Raw genomic sequence first — 23,061 nt, 5'->3', positions numbered from 1 at the left:
TAGTTCTGCATTTTTTGAACGGAGCATGCTTATCTAAAATGGTGAGGAAGTTACTTTTAAAGAATGACCAGGCATCCTCAACTGACGGGATGAGGTCAATGTCCTTCCAGGATACCCGGGCCAGGTCGATTAGAAAGGCCTGCTCACAGAAGTGTTTTAGGGAGCGTTTGACAGTGATGAGGGGTGGTCGTTTGACTGCGGCTCCGTAGCGGATACAGGCAATGAGGCAGTGATCGCTGAGATCCTGGTTGAAGACAGCGGAGGTGTATTTGGAGGGCCAGTTGGTCAGGATGACGTCTATGAGGGCATCTAGCTTAGATTGTAGGACTGGCGGGGTGTTAAGCATATCCCAGTTTAGGTCACCTAACAGAACAAACTCTGAAGCTAGATGGGGGGCGATCAATTCACAAATGGTGTCCAGGGCACAGCTGGGAGCTGAGGGGGGTCGGTAGCAGGCGGCAACCGTGAGAGACTTATTTCTGGAGAGAGTAATTTTCAAAATTAGTAGTTCGAACTGTTTGGGTATGGACCTGGAAAGTATGACATTACTTTGCAGGCTATCTCTGCAGTAAACTGCAACTCCTCCCCCTTTGGCAGTTCTATCTTGACGGAAGATGTTATGGTTGGGTATGGAAATCTCTGAATTTTTGGTGGCCTTCCTGAGCCAGGATTCAGACACAGCAAGGACATCAGGGTTAGCAGAGTGTGCTAAAGCAGTGAGTAAGACAAACTTAGGGAGGAGGCTTCTGATGTTGACATGCATGAAACCAAGGCTTTTTCGATCACAGAAGTCAACAAATGAGGGTGCCTGGGGACATGCAGGGCCTGGGTTTACCTCCACATCACCTGCGGAACAGAGAAGGAGTAGTATGAGGGTGCGGCTAAAGGCTATCAAAACTGGTCGCCTAGAGCGTTGGGGACAGAGAATAAGAGGAGCAGGTTTCTGGGCATGGTAGAATATATTCAGGGCATAATGCGCAGACAGGGGTATGGTGGGGTGCGGGTACAGCGGAGGTAAGCCCAGGCACTGGGAGAGGACGAACAGGGAGAGGACGAACAGGTTATCAGGGAGAGGACGAACAGGTTATCAGGTGAGAATTTGGAATTTGAGTTACAGAATTTGGAATTTGAGTTACAGAATTTGGAATTTGAGTTACAGAATTTGGAATTTGAGTTACAGAATTTGGAATTTGAGTTACAGAATTTGGAATTTGAGTTACAGTGTGGTAGCCATGCTGGTTAAGTGGGCCTTGAATTCTAAATAAATCCCGACAGTGCGATTTATTTGATTCAGTGATTGAAATTACGACCCTGTCCTCAGTAGCCTATTCCAGCAGGCTATTGGGAAAAATAAGCACTTCTAACCTCGAAATACACCAAGCTATTCATGTTGAAATAATTAGTCTGTTAATTTGAACTAAGCAATCCGCTAAATCGTTCAGGTAACATCTTTCAGCCTGAGCACTGCCGATGTTGAGGTAGGCCATCATTGTAAATTAGAATTTGTTCTTAACTGACTTGTCTATTAAATAAAGTTTAAATTAAATAAAACATTAAATTAAAAGGTACAGGGAGAGGACGAACAGGTTATCAGGTGAGAATTTGGAATTTGAGTTACAGAATTTGGAATTTGAGTTACAGAATTTGGAATTTGAGTTACAGAATTTGGAATTTGAGTTACAGAATTTGGAATTTGAGTTACAGAATTTGGAATTTGAGTTACAGAATTTGGAATTCCCAGTTTGGTAAAGTATGTTGCAGCACACAGATTAGAACTATAGGTTCAACTCCTCATCCTACAGCTGACTGTAGCCCAAGCGCTGTAACAAATGTTGTTGCCTCCATTCTGATTTCATTTGACTGTCATGGAGGTGGAAGAAGTGGCTGCTCTCAACAATGACACAAAGCAGACTGAACCAAGCAGGAGAAGCTGGATACCACAGATAGGAAAACAACAAATCATCACATGATATCATAACGTTTATATTTCACCCAGCAAGAATGTTAGGAAAGTTTGCTTGCCAAAGTCTTTCAGAATCCAATAACTACTTTCTCAGTTCTTAGATGAGTCTATGAGTTTCACAATGAGTTGGCAAGCACATTTCTTGAACAAATTTCTGTATTGGTAGAGAACATATTGGTAGAATATACAAGTTGCTGAATATAGAGAGTAATTCTGACTTGCTATGTAATTGGGTCAGTGTCTGAATAAGGCAGATAGGCTTGAGCTGGATCCATACCCGCTACTGTCTGATAATAATAATAAACTCACAAAGCCAATGCTTTTAACAGTTTACCCTTTGAAATGTTAATTCAAAAACGTGTCTTTGATCCTCTGCACTGTAACGTAGCCTGACTGCATTTTACCCACCATGCAAGATTACGGCAGCCTAAACAACAGCAGTCGAGCCCTTTGGGAGTGACATACTTAAAACCCAACATTTCCATAAAAAGCCTTTGTGTTGCCACCTTTCGCGTTGCCACCTTGCGCGTTGCCACCTTTCGCGTTGCCACCTTGCGCAGTGTTGTAGGCAAGCATACAACTTTCGTCTACAACGACCACACACAGTACAACACATGACAATGAATTTAGAATAGGTTGTAAAATGGAATTAAACACTTTTATTATAGCTGTGCCAGAGGTAGATCACACCGTTCATCTACAATATGAGTGAACATCCTATACACTAATTCCTAAGTAAGCTATGTTACAATACACATACAGTCCATTTGATTGAAGTTATGATATGAGCTAACCAATGGACAACTGACAGCAGTTTGATAAACAGGCAAGTCTTTGAATGGAAGTGAATGTCAGTGTGACTAAGTGACTAAGTGTCATATTAACATCCCTTAGCAGTTTCTTCTTCCGGCAGCTCAGATAGGAAGGACGGCTGAATGTTTGCAGTGTCTGGGTGTTATAATTAAATCCCCAAAGAAGAAAATAATCTATGAGAGCTCTCAGAGTCATTCCCCTTACCCTCTTCTGTGTCAATCGCTGCGAGATCCTGATCTCGTCACCACAGTCACATGTAGTCACCACAGTGGGCAGCACAGGGTGCAGAGACACTCGCAGGCCTGCTGGTGTGAGTGCAGCGTATTCAGCATCCGTGTGCTCTGCTGGTCGTGGAAGTGGACTGTGCCCCGTGACCAGTATGGACCCATCTGGAGAGGAAGTCACACAGCACAGCATAGGCCTCCACCTAAACCCCCGCACCATAAGCAACACACTAAAATCAATTAATAGACGATACACTGAGTGTACAAAACATTAAGGACACCTGCTCTTTCCATGACATAGACTGAACAGGTGAATCCAGGTGTAAGCTAGGATGCTATATTGATCTGCCTTGTTAAATCCACTTCAGTCAGTGTAGATGAAGGGGAGGAGACAGGTTAAAGAAGGATTTTTAAGACTCATCTCCCTCACTAGCTTTAAGCACCAGCTGTCAGAACAGCTCACAGATCACTGCACCTGTACATAGCCCATCTGTAAATAGCCCATCCAACTACCACATCCCCATACTGTTATTTATTTGATTTATTTTGCTCCTTTGAACCCCAGTATCTCTACTTGAACACTCATCTTATGCACATCTATCACTCCAGTGTTTAATTGCTAAACTGTCATTATTTCGCCGCTATGGCCTATTTATTGCCTTACCTCCCTTATCCTACCTCATTTGCACACACTGTATATAGACTTGTTCTATTGTATTATTGACTGTATGTTTGTTTATTCCATGTGCAACTCTGTGTTGTTGTTTGTGTCGCACTGCTTTGCTTTATCTTGGCCAGGTCGCAGTTGAAAATGAGAACTTGTTCTCAACTAGCCTACCTGGTTAAATAAAGGTGAAATAAATTCAATAAAAAATATTAGGAAAGTGTCTTTAATGTTTTGTCCACTCAGTGTACATTGCAAATGGCCCAGGCTCACATTTTCCACCTTTAGTCGGACACTTGCAGTGCACAAAATAATTATAAATGTTGGCTATTCTTGCAAGTTTGCAATACTGAAGATCAAGATTGCATTGAGGTTGTAATCCTGTGCTGCCTGCCTGAGATTCCCCCTACTACGTAAAGCCATTAGACTAGCTTGTGAAAAAGCCCTATATAAATCGAATCAATTATTATTACTGTGGCATTGCATGCATTTCATATACAGCACAAAGTTTACTTTATTAATGATGTCATCACATGAGAGGTTTCAAGATATAGACTTCCTATCCTATTGTGAGTAATAGGCATCTCAGTGCTGTTATGCATATAACCCGTAGTAAACTGGGGAAATAACATGCATAAACAAATAAATGACATGTTTATTATGCTTATGTGTAACGAATCTCCTCTTCGTCTGAGGAAGAGTAAGAAGGATCGGACCAATATGCAGCGTGGTAAGCTGCACAAAACAAAATAACCAAGTGAAATGGAAGAAACGAAACAGTTCTATAAGGTGACATACACTAAACAGAAAACAACCACCCACAAACAAGAGTGGGAAAACAGGCTACCTATGTATGGTTCTCAATCAGAGACAACGATTGACAGCTGCCTCTGATTGGGAACCATACCAGGCCAAACACATAGAAATACCAATCATAGAACTAAAACATCGAATGCCCACCCCAACTTACGCCCTGACCAACCTAAAATAGAAACATACAAAAGGAACTAAGGTCAGGACGTGACATTATGCTTGTTTTTGTAGCTTTTTTTACACAACGGATCGATGTTGAAACTACACTTTAGTGACAGCTAAACATGCTTTCTTACATCGGCATGCGAGCTAGCTATAGGCTACTCACTCGTTGGACAAATATTGACAGAAGAAAACTCAGCAGGTTCTTTCAATATTCATACCACACATATCTGAATGTCACATTCTCTCTGTGACTCATTAGCGTTATTGTTTCTGGGTAATCATGTTTGTTTATAGAGTACTATAAATGACAGGCCGGAAGGAGCACTGCTATCAGCTATAGATCTGTGTGTGGAGCGTATGGATCTCTCACAGCCTAATCACCACTGACCTTTTGTGTCCCTCATACCGCCTCCTCTTGTCATTCTGTATGGCCGCTGTGCAGACAATAGGGCCATGTAGTTGTCATTGGTGTGCGCTACAAAGGAGTCTTCCTTGAGGTAAAGGGCTAGGCTGGGGCACATGTACAGCTCCTGGATTCATTCAACTGAATGGTAGAAGGTCAGAGAACATTCAACTGAATGGTAGAAGGTCAGAGAACATTCAACTGAATAGTAGAAGGTCAGAGAACATTCAACTGGATGGTAGAAGGTCAGAGAACATTCAACTGAATGGTAGAAGGTCAGAGAACATTCAACTGGATGGTAGAAGGTCAGAGAACATTCAACTGGATGGTAGAAGGTCAGAGAACATTCAACTGAATGGTAGAAGGTCAGAGAACATTCAACTGGATGGTAGAAGGTCAGAGAACATTCAACTGAATGGTAGAAGGTCAGAGAACATTCAACTGAATGGTAGAAGGTCAGAGAACATTCAACTGAATGGTAGAAGGTCAGAGAACATTCAACTGAATGGTAGAAGGTCAGAGAACATTCAACTGAATGGTAGAAGGTCAGAGAACATTCAACTGGATGGTAGAAGGTCAGAGAACATTCAACTGGATGGTAGAAGGTCAGAGAACATTCAACTGAATGGTAGAAGGTCAGAGAACATTCAACTGAATGGTAGAAGGTCAGAGAACATTCAACTGGATGGTAGAAGGTCAGAGAACATTCAACTGGATGGTAGAAGGTCAGAGAACATTCAACTGGATGGTAGAAGGTCAGAGAACATTCAACTGAATGGTAGAAGGTCAGAGAACATTCACCTGGCTTGGCATTCATACTCAATAATACTGTATTTTCTGCCACAAAAAAAGTGTAATTGACTTAAATTGTCAATTTGGTCCAACACTTACATAAATGACAGGGAGAGGAATAATTGTGTATTATGGAAGACAAAACAAGTGAGAGCTTTAAGATAGATACTGTACATGCATACTGTACATTCCATTATTACTAGTTATTTCTTTGCTCCTTTTAATTAAAAATAATAATAATTCACCTTTATTTAACCAGGTAAGCTAGTTGGTAAGCTAACTGGGACCTGGCCAAGATAAAGCAAAGCAGTGCGACACAAACAACAACACAGAGTTACACATGGAATAAACAAGCGTACAGTCAGTAACACAATAGAAAAAAAATGTCTATATACAGTGTGTGCAAATGGCGTGAGAAGGTAAGGCAATAAATAGGCCATAGTAGCGAAGTAATTACAATTTAGCAAATTAACACTGGAGTGATAGATGAGCAGATGGTGATGTGCAAGTAGAAATACTAGTGTGCAAAAGAGCAGAAAAGTACATTAAAACAATATGGGGATGAGGTAGGTAGATTCGGTGGGCTATTTACAGATGGGCTACATACAGCTGCAGCGATCGGTTAGCTGCTCAGATAGCTGATGTTTAAAATTAGTGAGGGAAATATAAGACTCCAGCTTCAGAAATGTTTGCAATTCGTTCCAGTCATTGGGAACAGAGAACTGGAAGGAAAGGCGGCCAAAGCAGGTGTTGGCTTTGGGGATGACCAGTGAGATATACTTGTTGGAGCGTGTGCTACGGGTGGGTGTTGTTATCGTGACCAGTGAGCTGAGATAAGGCGGAGCTTTACCTAGCAAATACTTATAGATGACCTGAAGCCAGTGGGCCTGGCGAGGTCCAGCCGACTAGAGCATACAGGTCGCAGTGGTGGGTGGTATAAGGGGCTTTGATGATAAAACGGATGGCTCTGTGATAAACTGCATCCAGTTTGCCGAGTAGGATATATGACATCGCCAAAGTCGGGGATTGGTAGGATAGTCAGTTTACAAGGGTGTGTTTGGAGGCTTTGTTGTGAAATAGGAAGCCGATTCTAGATTTAATTTTGGATTGGAGATGTTTAATATGAGTCTGTAAGGAGAGTTTACAGTCTAGTCAGACACCTAGGTATTTGTAGTTGTCCACATATTCTAAGTCAGAACTGTCCAGAGTAGTGATGCTAGTCGGGCGGGTGGGTGCGGGCAGCGAACGGTTGAAAAGCATGCATTTGGTTTTACTTGTGACTAGGGTGGGCATTCTATGTTCCTTTTTCTATGTTTTTGTATTTCTTTATTTTTAGCTGGGTATGGTTCTCAATCAGGGACAGCTGTCTATCGTTGTCTCTGATCGAGAACCATACTTAGGTAGCTCTTGCCCACATGGGTTTTGTGGGTAGTTGCTTTCAATTTTGTACCTGACGGAAATGTTTCGGTTGTTCTTTTTGTTATTTTGTATTTAGTGTTAAGTTCTATTTAATAAATCACGAACACGTACCACGCTGCGCTTTGGTCCTCACCTTCTTCCACCAACGGCCGTTACATTACTAGTGTTTGAGAGCAGTTGGAGGCCACGGAAGGAGTGTTGTATGGCATTGAAGCTCGTTTGGAGGTTAGTTAACCCAGTGTCCAAAGAAGGGCCAGATGTATACAGAATGGTGTCATCTGCGTAGAGGTGGATCAGGGAATCACCAGCAGCAACAGCAACATCGTTGATATATACAGAGAAAAGAATTGAACCCTGTGGCAAGCCACTCGATTTCGTCTCTGCGTTATATTGGCATCGAACATGTCACCCTCCCTAGGAGACGGGGTGACCTTGATAATTTATTGTTGAAACGAGAGGCTGCCTAGATCTTTAATTTAAAGACCCTTGCTCCCTTCGGTCTCAACGTAGACTTTGATATGAAGCCATTCATGTGATTATTGTGACTCTGCCATTGTAATTGTTTGTCAACTTTTGTAGTCAAATTAATTTATGATCGTATGCTATCCATTTGTTGTTTGTATGCTGTTCTTTGTATGCCATTTTAATATTTGATAATTAACCAATGATATTAGGCCACTCTTGGCCATGATTACAGACACCTGTTTCTTTTGACACTACATAAACGAGTCATCCCGCAGTGTTTGTGATTACACCCTGATGAAGACAGCTTGGCTGTCGAAATGTGGGTAATTACATTTTTGCATCTGAGCTCCTAGAGTGTGCGGCTCTCTTTAATTTTCAAACCTCCATAGAGACTGCCAGAGGTCCGGACAACAGGCCCTCCGATTTGACACACTGAACTCTGTCTGAGAAGTAGTTGGTGAGCCAGGGGAGGCACTCATTTGACAAACCAAGGCTGTTGAGTCTGCCGATAAGAATATTGACAGATATTGACAGAGTCGAAAGCCTTGGCCAGGTCGATGAAGAAGGCTGCAAAGTACTGTCTTTTATCGATGGCGGTTATAATATTATTTAGTACCTTGAGCGTGGCTGAGGTGGAGCTCATAAACTGGATTGCACAGTGGAGAAGGTAGGGTGGGATTCAAAATGGTCAGTGATCTGTTTATTAACTTGTCTTTCAAAGACTTTAGAAAGGCAGGGCAGGATGGATATAAGTCTATAACAGTTTGGGTCTAGAGTGTCACCCCCTTTGAAGAGGGGGATGACCGCGGGAGCTTTCCAATCTTTAGGGATCTCAGATGATGTGAAAGAGAGGTGAACATACTGGTAATAGGGGTTGCAACAAAGGTGGCGGATGATTTTAGAAAGAGAGCGTCCAGATTGTCTAGCCCAGCTGTACAGGTCCAGGTTTTGCAGCTCTTTCAGAACATCTGCTATCTGGATTTAGGTGAAGGAGAAGCTGGGAGGCTTGGGCAAGTAGCTGCGGGGGAGTGCAGAGCTGTTGGCCAGGGTTGGGGTAGCCAGGAGGAAAGCATGACCAGCCGTAGAGAAAAGCTTATTGAAATTCTCGATTATTGTGGATTTATCGGTGTTGACAGTATTACCTAGCCTCAGTGCAGTGGGCAGCTGGGAGGAGGTGTTCTTATTCTCCATGGACTTTACAGTGTCCCAGTTAGAGCTACAGGATCCAAATTTCTGTTAGAAAAAGCTAGCCTTTGCATTCCTGACTGACTGCATGTATTGGTTCCTGACTTCCCTGAAAGTTGCATATCGCGGGGACTATTCGATGCTAGTGCAGTCCGCCACAGAATGTTTTTGTGCTGGTCAAGTGCAGTCATGTCTGGAGTTAACCAAGGTCTATGTCTGTTCTTAGTTCTACATTTTTTGAAAGACAGTACATGCTTATTTAAGATGGTGAGGAAATTACTTTTAATCAAATCAAATCAAATCAAATGTATTTATATAGCCCTTCGTACATCAGCTGATATCTCAAAGTGCTGTACAGAAGCCTAAAACCCCAAACAGCAAGCAATGCAGGTGTAGAAGCATGGTGGCTAGGAAAAACTCCCTAGAAAGGCCAAAACCTAGGAAGAAACCTAGAGAGGAACCAGGCTATGTGGGGTGGCCAGTCCTCTTCTGGCTGTGCCGGGTGGAGATTATAACAGAACATGGCCAAGATGTTCATTGTTCATAAATGACCAGCATGGTCGAATAATAATAAGGCACAACAGTTGAAACTGGAGCAACAGCACGGTCAGGTGGACTGGGGACAGCAAGGAGAGAGAAAGAAAGAGAGAAGGAGAGAATTAGAGAACGCACACTTAGATTCACACAGGACACCGAATAGGACAGGAGAAGTACTCCAGATATAACAAACTGACCCTAGCCCCCCGACACATAAACTACTGCAGCATAAATACTGGAAGCTGAGACAGGAGGGGTCAGGAGACACTGTGGCCCCATCCGAGGACACCCCCGGACAGGGCCAAACAGGAAGGATATAACTCCACCCACTTTGCCAAAGCACAGCCCCCACACCACTAGAGGGATATCTTCAACCACCAACTTACCATCCTGAGACAAGGCTGAGTATAGCCCACAAAGATCTCCGCCATGGCACAACCCAAGGGGGGGCGCCAACCCAGACAGGATGACCACATCAGTGAATCAACCCACTCAGGTGACGCACCCCTTCCAGAGACGGCATGAGAGAGCCCCAGTAAGCCAGTGACTCAGCCCCTATAATAGGGTTAGAGGCAGAGAATCCCTGTGGAAAGAGGGGAACCGGCCAGGCAGAGACAGCAAGGGCGGTTCGTTGCTCCAGAGCCTTTCCGTTCAACTTCCCACTCCTGGGCCAGACTACACTCAATCATATGACCCACTGAAGAGATTAGTCTTCAGTAAAGACTTAAAGATTGAGACCGAGTTTGCGTCTCTGACATGGGTAGGCAGACCGTTCCATAAAAATTGAGCTGTATAGGAGAAAGCACTGCCTCCAGCTGTTTGCTTAGAAATTCTAGGGACAATTAGGAAGCCTGCGTCTTGTGACCGTAGCGTACGTGTAGGTATGTACGGCAGGACCAAATCAGAGAGATAGGTAGGAACAAGCCCATGTAATGCTTTGTAGGTTAGCAGTAAAACCTTGAAATCAGCCCTTGCTTTGACAGGAAGCCAGTGTAGAGAGGCTAGCACTGGAGTAATATGATAAATTTTTGTTCTAGTCAGGATTCTAGCAGCCGTATTTAGCACTATCTGAAGTTTATTTAGTGCTTTATCCAGGTAGCCGGAAAGTAGAGCATTGCAGTAGTCTAACCTAGAAGTGACAAAAGCATGGATTAATCTTTCTGCATCATTTTTGGACAGAATGTTTCTGATTTTTGCAATGTTACGTAGATGGAAAAAAGCTGTCCTTGAAATGGTCTTGATATGTTCTTCAAAAGAGAGATCAGGGTCCAGAGTAACGCCGAGGTCCTTCACAGTTTTATTTGAGACGACTGTACAACCATTAAGATTAATTGTCAGATTCAACAGAAGATCTCTTTGTTTCTTGGGACCTAGAACAAGCATCTCTGTTTTGTCCGAGTTTAAAAGTAGAACGTTTGCAGCCATCCACTTCCTTATGTCTGAAACACATGCTTCTAGCGAGGGCAATTTTGGGGCTTCACCATGTTTCATTGAAATGTACAGCTGTGTGTCATCCGCATAGCAGTGAAAGTTAACATTATGTTTTCGAATAACATCCCCAAGAGGTCAAATATATAGTGAAAACAATAGTGGTCCTAAAACGGAACCTTGAGGGACACCGAAATTTACAGTTGATTTGTCAGAGGACAAACCATTCACAGAGACAAACTTATATCTTTCCGACAGATAAGATCTAAACCAGGCCAGAACTTGTCCGTGTAGACCAATTTGGGTTTCCAATCTCTCCAAAAGAATGTGGTGATCGATGGTATCAAAAGCAGCACTAAGGTCTAGTAGCACGAGGACAGATGCAGAGCCTCGGTCCGATGCCATTAAAATGTAATTTACCACCTTCACAAGTGCCGTCTCAGTGCTATGATGGGGTCTAAAACCAGACTGAAGCATTTCGTATACATTGTTTGTCTTCAGGAAGGCAGTGAGTTGCTGCGCAACAGCCTTTTCTAAAAGGAATGGAAGATTCGATATAGGCCGATAGTTTTTTATATTTTCTGGGTCAAGGTTTGGCTTTTTCAAGAGAGGCTTTATTACTGCCACTTTTAGTGAGTTTGGTACACATCCGGTGGATAGAGAGCCGTTTATTATGTTCAACATAGGAGGGCAAGGAATACGCAGATTTAAAGAGGAGTCCGTAATTTGCTTTCTAATAATCATAATCTTTTCCTCAAAGAAGTTCATGAATTTATCACTGCTAAAGTGAAAGTCATCCTCTCTTGGGGAATGCTGCTTTTTAGTTAGCTTTGCGACAGTATCAAAAAGGAATTTCGGATTGTTCTTATTTTCCTCAATTAAGTTAGAAAATAGGATGATCGAGCAGCAGTAAGGGCTCTTCGGTACTGCACGGTACGGTACTGTCTTTCCAAGCTAGTCGGAAGACTTCTAGTTTGGTGTGGCGCCATTTCCGTTCCAATTTTCTGGAAGCTTGCTTCAGAGCTCAGGTATTTTCTGTGTACCAGGGAGCTAGTTTCTTATGAGAAATGTTTTTAGTTTTTAGGGGTGCAACTGCATCTAGGGTATTGCGCAAGGTTAAATTGAGTTCCTCAGTTAGGTGGTTAACTGATTTTTGTCCTCTGGCGTCCTTGGGTAGACAGAGGGAATCTGGAAGGACATCTAGGAATCTTTGTGTTGTCTGTGAATTTATAGCACGACTTTTGATGTTCCTTGGTTGGGGTCTGAGCAGATTATTTGTTGCAATTGCAAACGTAATAAAATGGTGGTCCAATAGTCCAGGATTATGAGGAAAAACATTAAGATCCACAACATTTATTCCATGGGACAAAACTAGGTCCAGAGTATGACTGTGACAGTGAGTGGGTCCAGAGACATGTTGGACAAAACCCACTGAGTCGATGATGGCTCCGAAAGCCTTTTGGAGTGGGTCTGTGGACTTTTCCATGTGAATATTAAAGTCACCAAAGATTAGAATATTATCTGTATTGACTACAAGGTCCGATAGGAATTCAGCGAACTCAGTGAGGAACGCTGTATATGGCCCAGGAGGCCTGTAAACAGTAGCTATAAAAAGTGATTGAGTAGGCTGCATAGATTTCATGACTAGAAGCTCAAAAGACGAAAACGTAAATGCTATCGTAAATGTTAGCAACACCTCCGCCTTTGCGGGATGCACGGGGATATGGTCACTAGTGTAGCCAGGAGGTGAGGCCTCATTTTACACAGTAAATTCATCAGGCTTAAGCCATGTTTCAGTCAGGCCAATCACATCAAGATTATGATCAGTGATTAGTTCATTGACTATAATTGCCTTTGAAGTAAGGGATCTAACATTAAGTAGCCCTATTTTGAGATGTGAGGTATCATGATCTCTTTCAATAATGACAGGAATGGAGGTGGTCTTTATCCTAGTGAGATTGCTAGGGCGAACACCACCATGTTTAGTTTTGCCCAACCTAGGTTGAGGCACAGACACGGTCTCAATGGTGATAGATGAGCTGACTGCACTGACTGTGCTAGTGGCAGACTCCACTACGCTGGCAGGCTGGCTAACAGCCTGCTGCCTGGCCTGCACCCTATTTCATTGTGGAGCTAGAGGAGTTAGAGCCCTGTCTATGTTGGTAGATAAGATGAGAGCACCCCTCCAGCTAGGATGGAGTCCGTCACTCCTCAGCAGGTCAGGCTTGGTCCTGTTTGTGGGTGAGTCCCAGAAAGAGGGCCAATTATCTAGAAATTCTATCTTTTGGGAGGGGCAGAAAACAGTTTTCAACCAGCGATTGAGTTGTGAGACTCTGCTGTAGAGCTCATCACTCCCCCTAACTGGGAGGGGGCCAGAGACAATTACTCGATGCCGACACATCTTTCTAGCTGATTTACACGCAGAAGCTATGTTGCGCTTGGTGATCTCTGACTGTTTCATCCTAACATTGTTGGTGCCGACGTGGATAACAATATCTCTATACTCTCTACACTCGCCAGTTTTAGCTTTAGCCATCACCATCTTCAGATTGGCGTTAACGTCGGTAGCCCTGCCCCCTGGTAAACAGTGTATGATCGCTGGATGATTCATTTTAAGTCTAATACTGCAGGTAATGGAGTCGCCAATGACTAGAGTTTTCAATTTGTCAGAGCTAATGGTGGGAAGCTTCGGTGTCTCAGACCCAGTAACGGGAGGAGTAGAGACCAGAGAAGACTCGGCCTCTGACTCCGACTCGCTGCTTAATGGGGAAAACCGGTTGAAAGTTTCTGTCGGCTGAATGAGCGACACCGGTTGAGCGTTCCTACAGCATTTCCTTCCAGAAACCGTGAGAAAGTTGTCCGGCTGCGGGGACTGTGCCAGGGGATTTATACTACTATCTGTACTTACTGGTGGCACAGACGCTGTTTCATCCTTTCCTACACTGAAATTACCCTTGCCTAACGATTGTGTCTGAAGCTGGGCTTGTAGCACAGCTATCCTCGCCGTAAGGCGATCGTTTTCCTGTATATTATGAGTACAGTGACTGCAATTAGAAGGCATCATGTTAATGTTACTACTTAGCTTCGGCTGTTGGAGGTCCTGACGAATCGTGTCGAGATAAAGCGTCCGGAGTGAAAAAGTTGAGGGAAAAAAAAATATATATATAAACGGTAATTAAAATATAAAAACCGTAAAGTTGTCAGGTAGCAAAATAGGTTGGCAACAAAACGCACAGCAACTCAAAAACAAGTCTGCAAGTTGTGACCGGAAATGACGTTAAATGATGAAAGACCAGGCATCCTCGACTGACGGGATGAAGTCAATATCCTTCCAGGACACCTGGGCCAGGTCGATTAGAAAGGCCTGCTCACAGAAGTGTTTTTGGGAGTGTTTGGCAGTGTTGGGGGGTGTTCGTTTGACAGCGGACCCATAGCGGATGCAGGCAATGAGGCAGTGATCGCTGAGATCCTGATTGAAAACAGCAGAGGAGTTTACGGATTTAGGGTTGTACCTGGTTGGTTCCTTGATAATTTGGGTGAGATTGAGGGCATCTGTTTTAGATTGTAGGACTGCCGGGGTGTTAAGCATATCCCAGTTTAGGTCACCTAACAGAACAAACTCTGAAGATAGATGGGGGGCAATCAATTCACATATGGTGTCCAGGGCACAGATGGGAGCTGAGGGGGGTCTATAACAGGTGGCAACAGTGAGAGACTTATTTCCGGAGAGATTAATTCTTTAAATTAGAAGCTCGAACTGTTTGGGCATAGACCTGGAAAGTATGACAGAAGTTTGCAGGCTATCTCTGGAGTAGATTGCAACTCCTCCCCCTTTGGCAGTTCTATCTTGACGGAAAATGTTGTAGTTGTGTATGGAAATCGCTGAATTTTTGGTGGCCTTCCTAAGCCAGGATTCAGACACAGCAAGGACATCAGGGTTGGCGTAGTGTGCTAAATTAGTGATTAAAACAAACTTAGGGAGGAGGCTTCTGATGTTAACATGCATGAAACCAAGGCTTTTTCGGTTTCAGAAGTCAACAAATGAGAGTGCCTGGGGACATGCAGGGTTAACCTCTACATCACCCAAGGAACAGAGGAGGAGTCGGATGAGGGTACGGCTAAAGGCTATCAAAACTGGTCGTCTAGTGCGTTGGGGGCAGAGAATAAAAGGAGCAGATTTCTGGGCGTGGTAGAATAGATTCAGGGCATGGGTATGGTGGGGTGCGGGTACAGTGGAGGTAAACCCAGGCACCGAGTGATGATAAGAGAGGTTGCATCTCTGGACGGGCTAGTTATGCTGGGTGAGGTCACCGCATGTGTGGGAGATGGGACAAAGGAGGTATCTGAGGCATGTTGAGTGGGACTAGGGGCCCCGCAATAAATAACAATAATAATAAGACAATAATAACTATCCTAAAGAACAGTGTACAAGGCATTTGACATTTGAGAGAGACATAAAGCGAGGCATAAAGCAATAACACGTGCTGATTGGGAGAGCTAGCTAAGACAACAACGGGTAAGACAACAACAGCTAATCAGCTAAGACAACAACAACAGGTAAAATGGCGATGAATGGGCAGAGAGGGTCGGTTAACTACAGTATGTTTGCACGGACAACATGGCTGAGGTGAAACAAGCTACGTCATGTCCAAAGAACTGGGAAGGTACTAACTGATAGAACTGGGGAAGTACTAACTGAAATTGTCCAATAAGAAACGCTAATTTACATCCGTTGTAAAACATTTTGCTACAGTATGCCCTACTGAACATGTCCGTGGTCTTACATACATGGTAGATCTGTTTGGAGACCTTAGCAAAGGTTTGGAAGTCCCATGCGATGAGCATGCGCTCCGCAGAGTCCTGGCTGACTGAGTCACTGCTGGTCACAAACTCCCTGCCCCCGGTCAGGAATAGGATGGCCAAAGTTTGCAGAATTCCTGCTCTGTACACCCTCTGAGAAGAGAATATAGGGCATAAATATAATAAATAAAACATGCTGGTGAAGCTTGGCTCCTCTAGCAGATATGACAATTCCATATTCTCTGCAACCTGCATTGACACCTTATCTCGCAGAACAAATCGCTGTTGCTTTAAAATGTACTAGCGGCTAGCCACTTGGGAACGTGCCAGTTTGAACTCATACCAAAAAGGCGTACAGTGCACCATAGAGTAGATCAGCATGCCTTGACAATGTTGTTAGCCCTATGAATTACTCTCTCTGTCTTGGTGACTGAAGAGCCACAGAGAGATCAGACCTGGGTTCAAATATCTTTCAGATTGATTGTCGGATAGAGCCTGCTTCTAGTGCCAGATGGGCAAGGTTTGCACTTTTATGGCTATTCCATTGGTTCCATTGTGAAATTATTCTAAAGAAAACAAATATTGTTTGAATTCAGATCTAACAGAAATAGGCCTACAGTGCTGGGGAGAAGAGAGGGTTAATGATGCAGCTGACCTTGCAGGTATGGGCGTCCCAAGCCTTGACTTCTGCACTGTAACCCCCAGACAGGAACACTTCAGGGTCGTTGGGCTACACAGCCAAGCACATCACCTTGAACTGGTTCCCCACCTTCACGATCTGCTGTCTTGAGGAACCAAACAGAAACCGCCATAAGAGCTCCACGGAGAACCTCTAACAGACAAGTACGGAACGTTACAGCTCAAATCAAAATCAAATCAAATCAAATCAAATTTTATTTGTCACATACACATGGTTAGCAGATGTTAATGCGAGTGTAGCGAAATGCTTGTGCTTCTAGTTCCGACAATGCAGTAATAACCAACAAGTAATCTAACTAACAATTCCAAAACTACTGTCTTATACACAGTGTAAGGGGATAAAGAATATGTACATAAGGATATATGAATGAGTGATGGTACAGAGCAGCATAGGCAAGATACAGTAGATGGTATCGAGTACAGTATATACATATGAGATGAGTATGTAAACAAAGTGGCATAGTTAAAGTGGCTAGTGATACATGTATTACATAAGGATGCAGTCGATGATATAGAGTACAGTATATACGTATGCATATGAGATGAATAATGTAGGGTAAGTAACATTATATAAGGTAGCATTGTTTAAAGTGGCTAGTGATATATTTACATCATTTCCCATCAATTCCCATTATTAAAGTGGCTGGAGTTGAGTCAGTGTCAGTGTCAGTGTGTTGGCAGCAGCCACTCAATGTTAGTGGTGGCTGTTTAACAGTCTGATGGCCTTGAGATAGAAGCTGTTTTTCAGTCTCTCGGTCCCAGCTTTGATGCACCTGTACTGACCTCGCCTTCTGGATGATAGCGGGGTGAACAGGCAGTGGCTCGGGTGGTTGATGTCCTTGATGATCTTTATGGCCTTCCTGTAACATCGGGTGGTGTAGGTGTCCTGGAGGGCAGGTAGTTTGCCCCCGGTGATGCGTTGTGCAGACCTCACTACCCTCATGAGAGCCTTACGGTTGAGGGCGGAGCAGTTGCCGTACCAGGATACAGCCCGCCAGGATGCTATCGATTGTGCATCTGTAGAAGTTTGTGAGTGCTTTTGGTGACAAGCCGAATTTCTTCAGCCTCCTGAGGTTGAAGAGGCGCTGCTGCGCCTTCTTCACGATGCTGTCTGTGTGAGTGGACCAATTCAGTTTGTCTGTGATGTGTATGCCGAGGAACTTAAAACTTGCTACCCTCTCCACTACTGTTCCATCGATGTGGATAGGGGGGTGTTCCCTCTGCTGTTTCCTGAAGTCCACAATCATCTCCTTAGTTTTGTTGACGTTGACGTTGAGTGTGAGGTTATTTTCCTGACACCACACTCCGAGGGCCCTCACCTCCTCCCTGTAGGATTAAGACATATATGACAGAGCAAATGGACACAGCGTCATTTTGAAAGTCATTAATCAATTTGCGTCCTCTCAAATGTATAAGTATTAAAACTGAGTGGTTGTCTTTGAAGTCGAGGAGTTTATCGTTGTCACTCACCGTCCCATACCGCCAAATTCTACCTCGGTCGACGTTATTACGCTGTCAGATTGAACGTCATGTGCAATCACCTTTATGTATGTCAGTGTACAATATCTATGTTTTTGTAATTTTCCAGGATTTGACTAATGATACAGTGGCCTTCGCGAGGATTACCATAGAGCTGCTCCCATTAATCATGATCAACATGAAACTAGAAGAAAGCCTCTTTACAGGGACAATGACAGTAGCTACTGTATGTTTCCATTAACATGTCCAGTGATTTTTTTTCCTGACATTTTGAAATTTCGAATAGAAAAAAGATTGCTTGCTAGTGTGCTTTTCCATTCAACTACCGTGTGTTCTATAAAAACTGCTGGACCTAATGACCTAAGAAAAATACTTATTTGCAAAAACCTTAGTGTTAAATAAAAATGTATTGGTTGAAGTGTTTCCATTACCATTCAGGCATATTACGCATTAAAAAATTGGTGACAGTCTGCATGCCCTCCCACCTACCGAAAGGTTGCAAGTTCAAATCCCCGAGCTGACAAGGTACAAAATCTGTCGTTCTGCCCTTGAACAGGCAGTTAACCCACTGTTCCTAGGCCGTCATTGAAAATAAGAATTTGTTCTTAACTGACTTGCCTAGTAAAATAAAGGTTAACAAAAAATAGATATATATCTCAGGTAGCCCGTAACAGCCAGCATGTATAGAATGCAATAATTTACTAATATTAGAAATATTCTAGTAATTCTCATGTGCTAATATATTGCCACTGTCCATGCCATGGTGAAACTTGCACTCCTGTAGATATGAAATAATTGGATTGTGAAACTTGCCAGCCAACCAGAAAAGTAAGGCAAAGCACTTCAGGAATTCTTGAAAGTCAGGACAATCCTTGTCCAGCAAAGAAACATATTTATAGTTGAGAAAATAGCAAATTTAGCAAGCAGTCAGCATTTAGAATTAAATGTGGAGGGGAGCCTTATAGTTATGCTGTGACATCACGTGCCCTGCGTACCTTCAAAAGGATTTGGCAATCATCATTTATTTGAAAGACACAGTTTCCATCATAATTTGTCACAATAAAGAAAGTTAGACAAAATAAAAATCCACCCCTGTCAAACGGAAAAAAATGTTGTCCATCTTAAGAAAATGTCTCTTATATCTGGTCTAAGACACTGCACCTCAGTACAACAGGTGTCACTGCAGTGCCTGGTTCGAATCCAGGCTGAATCACATCCGGCAGTGATTGGGAGTCCCATAGGGCAGCGCACAATTGGCCCAGCATTGTCCGTGTTTGGCCGGGGTAGGCCGTCATTGTAAATAAGAATGTGTTCTGAACTGACTTGCCTAGTTAAATAAATCAAATAAAACGTAAATATATCTCCCCCCCAAAAATCTGTTTATTTTTAATTTTTTACATTGCTTTTGTTGAAAAGGGTCAATGGAAACCTGTCTAGTGAGGGCTTCACTCTTCAGGTTCAAAGAAGACGTGTGTGTGTGTGTGTGTGGGGGGGGGGGGTACCAGAAGTCCTCACAAGGATAGTAAAACAAGGATAATTCAAGACATTTCACCTGTCCTCACAAGGAAAAATGCTATATTAGGCTTAGGGGTTAAGTTTAGAATTAGGTTAGATTTAGGGTTAGGAGTTAGGGTTCGGTTTAGTTTTAGGGTTAGGGGTTTGGGGTTAATGGTTAAGAAAAGAGGATTTGAATGGAATTCAAATCCTCAGACCCCTTGACTTTTTACACATTTTGTTACGTTACAGCCTTATTCTAAGATGGATTAAATAAATACAAATCCTCATCAATCTACAGACAATACCCCATAAAGGCAAAATTAAAACAGGTTTTTAGATTTTTTTGTGCAAATGTATTAAAAATAAACAACAGAAATACCTTATTGACATAAGTATTCAGACCCTTTGCTATGAGACTGGAAATTGAGCTCAGGTGCATCCTGTTTCCATTGATCATCCTTGAGATGTTTCTACAACTTGATTGGAGTCCACCTGTGGTAAATTAAATTGGAAAGGCACACACCTGTCAATATAAGGTCACACAGTTGACAGTGCATGTCAGAGCAAAAACCAAGCTATGAGGTCAACGGAATTGTCCGTAGAGCTCAGAGACAGGATTGTGTCGAGGCACAGAACTGGGGATGGGTACCAAACCATTTATTCTTCCATCATTCTTAAATGGAAGAAGTGTGGAACCACCAAGACTCTTCCTTGAGCAGGCCGCCCGGCCAAACTGAGCAATTGGGAGAGAAGAGCCCTGGTCAAGGAGGTGGCCAAGAACCCGATGGTCACTCTGGCAGAGCTCCAGAGTTCCTCTGTGGGGATGGGAGAACCTTCCAACCATCTCTGTAGCACTCCCCCAATCAGGCATTTATGGTAGAGTGGCCGGACGGAAACCACTCCTCAGTAAAGGGCACATGACAGCCCGCTTGGAGTTTGCCAAAAAGCAACCAAAGGACTCTCAGACCATGAGGAACAAGATTATCTGGTCTGATGAAACCAAGATTGAACTCTTTGGCCTGAATGTCATGAGTCACATCTGGAGAAAACCTGGCACCATCCCTACGGTGAAGCATGGTGGTGGCAGAATCATGCTGTGGGGATGTTTTTCAGCAGCAGGGACTGGGAGACTAGTCAGGATAAAGGGAAAGATGAACAGAGGAAAGTACAGAGAGATCCTTGATGAAAACCTGCTCCAGAGCGCTCAAGACCTCAGACTGGGGGCGAAGGTTCACCTTCCAATAGGATAACAGCCCTAAGCACACAGTCAAGACAACGCAGGGGTAGCGTCGGTGAATGCCCAGCCAGAGCCCAGACTTGAAACCGATCCAACATCTTTGGAGAGACCTGAAAATAGCTGTGCAGCGATGCTCCCCATCCAACCTGGCAGAGCTAGAGAGGATCTGCAGAGAAGAATGGGAGAAACTCCCCAAATACAGGTGTGTCAAGCTTGTACCATCATACCCAAGAAGATTCGAGGCTGTAATCACTGCAAAAGGTGCTAAGACAAAGTACTGAGTAACGGGTCTGAATACTTACGTGAATGTGATATTTCTGCTTTTTATTTGTAATAAATTTGCAAGCATTTCTAAAAACTTGTTTTTTCTTTGTCATTATGGGGTATTGTGTTTAGATTGATGAGGATTTAAAAATATATATAATTTAGAATAAGGCTGTAACGTAAAAAAAAAAAATGTGGAAAAAGTCAAGGGGTCTGAATACCTCCTGAATGCACTGTACAGTGAGCACCAAAAGTATTGGGACAGTGACACATCACTTTGGGTGACATTGACTATGAGGTTAAAAGACACACTGTCAGCTTTAATATGAGGGTATTGTCATCCATATCAGGTGAACCCTTTAGAAATGACATACTTAACTTTTTACTACTTTAATACACATAAGGGATTTTTTCCCAATACTGTTGGTCCCCTAAAATGGAGCTATGTACAAAAAGTGCTGTTATCTCTAAACGGTTCAGCCGATATGGAAGAAAATACCCTAAAATTAAAGCTGACAATGTAACCTCATAGTCATTGTATCATTTCAAATCCAAAGTGCTGTAGTACAGAGTCAAAACAACAACACATCTGTCACTGTGCCAATACTTTTGGAGCTCACTGTATGTGTGTGTGAGTGTGTGTGTGTGTGTGTGTGTGTGTGTGTGTGTGTGTGTGTGTGTGTGTGTGTGTGTGTGTGTGTGTGTGTGTGTGTGTGTGTGTGTGTGTGTGTGTGTGTGTGTGTGTGTGTGTGTGTGTGTGTGTGTGTGCGTGTGTGTGTGCACGTGTGCGTGTGTGTGCGCACGTGTGTGTGTAGATGAGAAGAGCCCTGCATCTGTCTCTCTCAGCTGTGAACTGATTCCCCTGGCCACTTCAATCCCCCCTGCTCTGCCCTCTCTGATCCAAAATCCAGCAAAGCAATTACCCTGTCAGTGTCCCATCCGAGACCAGGGACCAGCGCTGACACACCACCGGCAGCCACTAGCCGTATCACCATTTAGAATCAGTGTTAGCCACCGTCGCTGGCTGCTATGCTAACAACATGCCGTTTCTGTGTACTCTACAAGCCCAGGCATCACAGTTGATGGATGTTGAAACAGATTATAAAACAGCCATAGGTCTACCTGATCATACGCAGACGTATTATTATTGGGGGGGGGGGGGGGTGTATTTGAGGGTGACTGTCAAGTCTTGTTAGAGATAGGCCTATAAACTAGAGCAGAGCTGTGTATTGCACATGTACACTGAGTGTACAAAACATTAAGGACACCTGGTTTTTCCATGACATTGACTGACCAGGTGAATCCAGGTGAAAGCTACGATCCCTTATTGATGTTACTTGTTAAATCAACTTCAATCAGTGTAGATGAAGGGGAGGAGACAGGTTAAAGAAGGATTTTTAAGCCTTGAGACATGGATTTTGTGTGTGCCATTCAGAGGGTGAGTTGGCAAGACGACAATTGAAGTGCCTTCGGTAGTAGGTATGGTAGCAGGTGCCAGGCGCTCCGGTTTGTGTCAAGAACTGCAACACTGATGGGTCTTTCAAGCTCAACAGTTTCCTGTGTGTATCAAGAATGATCCAACACCCAAAGGATATCCAGTCAACTTGACACAACTGTGGGAAGCATTGGAGTCAATATGCTTTCAACACCTTGTAGAGATATGGTCTAGACAATGTAGCAAAATAAGGAAAGAGTGGGTTCTGAAAATGAAATTGCCAAGACAACATTTGTGGTTGTTGGTACCGTATCCAGAACCAAGCAGGTTTTATTTGCTTTTGTTTAATATTGTCATGTGTGGTTGTCTTGTCACGTCTTGAGCTATTGAGATCAATCAAATATATAAATTGCATTTTCTCTCTCCGGTTGCACATTTTGCTGAAAGCATTTATCCTGTTCAATATAGGAATGCTTTACGTGGACTTGCATCTCTTGTGGAGAGTTATGGCAAGATTTGATTTGAGGCTATAAATATTGGGCAAATTACATTGAGCAATATGCCATGCATCTCTCTACTGAATGGATTCCTTTGAAAACAAGCTGATTAAAACAAGACAAAGTGTGTTGTTACTTTACAGCATTGGGTGTAATCGTCAACTCAGCAGAGCTTTCAAATTCACGAGGCACATATATGATTGGTAACGTCCCAATATCTTTACAATGAAGAACTGGAGCTATAAAGTCATCTCAGTTATTACAATGGAGGATGATAATACT

General features: G+C 43.2%; 1 pseudogene; it reads right to left on the bottom strand.

The window, feature by feature from the left end:
- Positions 1 to 1,852: 1,852 nt before the first annotated feature.
- On the bottom strand, positions 1,853 to 17,848 carry LOC116374598 (WD repeat-containing protein 25-like; annotated as a pseudogene).
- Between the last annotated feature and the right edge of the window lie 5,213 nt (positions 17,849 to 23,061).

The sequence above is a fragment of the Oncorhynchus kisutch genome, linkage group LG7, assembly GCF_002021735.2.
Source record: "Oncorhynchus kisutch isolate 150728-3 linkage group LG7, Okis_V2, whole genome shotgun sequence".
Lineage (NCBI taxonomy): Eukaryota > Metazoa > Chordata > Actinopteri > Salmoniformes > Salmonidae > Oncorhynchus > Oncorhynchus kisutch.
This window is presented reverse-complemented; position numbering and strand designations above follow the sequence as displayed.